Source organism: Aplysia californica, unplaced genomic scaffold (genome assembly GCF_000002075.1).
Source record: "Aplysia californica isolate F4 #8 unplaced genomic scaffold, AplCal3.0 scaffold00899, whole genome shotgun sequence".
NCBI lineage: Eukaryota > Metazoa > Mollusca > Gastropoda > Aplysiida > Aplysiidae > Aplysia > Aplysia californica.
Window position 1 is genome coordinate 100,388 of NW_004798169.1, and position 1,216 is coordinate 101,603.

Sequence of the window (1,216 nt, forward strand, 5' to 3'; positions counted from 1 at the left end):
GAGAGAGAGAGAGAGAGAGGGAGAGAAAGAGAGAGAGGGGGGGCAGAGACAAACACACAGAAAAAGACAAAGTCGGTAAAATAGATTGATTGCATTGTTAAGTATTTATGCTACGGTGTTCTACATTTTAAGGTCTGACGGTGACAGTTTATGTGGCTAACTGGACCATCGCATAACAGAAAACAATACTGGTTGTAGTAAGTGTAAGAGATAATTAAATCATTGCTATAAAAGATATTGTATAAACTGATGTGAAATTTGTAAATAAGCAAATAAAAATAACAAGATAACATTTCTAATTTGGACGGGGGGTCCAAAAAAGGACCAAACAAAATACAAAAAGAACAAAAACCAACAAAACAAACAACAATAACAAATAAATCGACAAACAAACAAAACAGCAACAGCAATGAAGACTAGCTTTTGAGCTCGACAAAGAGATAGCTGATTATGAAACCTTAACGAACAAACGCAGAGTTTCATTGCTTCTTGTACTTACAACTTCATGCCTACGATGCTGCTCCTCAGAGTAGAATGTTCCAACTGTTTATCTGCCGTGACAACCGGCCGATGGTCAACGAGAATGTTTGTGTTTATACAGGTCTGGACACCAATGGGGGTAATCTTCTTGGACACTCGGGAATCTGTAACATGTGACAATTCAAGGAATGAGTTCTTGACCAGCTGTGACGTCAATACAACAGTGCAAGATCAGAACATCCATTGTGTGAAATCTTGAGACTTCTTTTCAATATAATAATAATATTTATGAATAAACGATATTTCCTTTCCGACATCTGAGTTTGGTAAAAATTTTCTCCAAAATGAATCAAAATTCAGTATAAAGAACAAAACAAGTCTATTTAGAATCAGTGTTGTCGCAGGAGTTTTCTGTTCCTTTTAAATGGGCCAACATTGAGTAAAGAATACGTACAAATGAACTATAAAGTCATGGGACCAGCAACGCGTTTTTAATCCAGAAGCCAATGGATAAATAATGTACGACATAGGTCTTCTTGGTGTAGAGGGTAGTAAAAGCGACAGAGCAGATTCCCGCCCAAAAAAACTTAATTAGGTATCTTGCGCTTACATTTGATATAAGTAAAGGCAAACTGCTGACTTCTGAGGTAGAGTGGATTATCAACTTAACCATAATGCGTTCTTGGTTCGGATCAAATTGGCTTTTGCATTTTTCTCACTCAAAGTCGTAACCCCC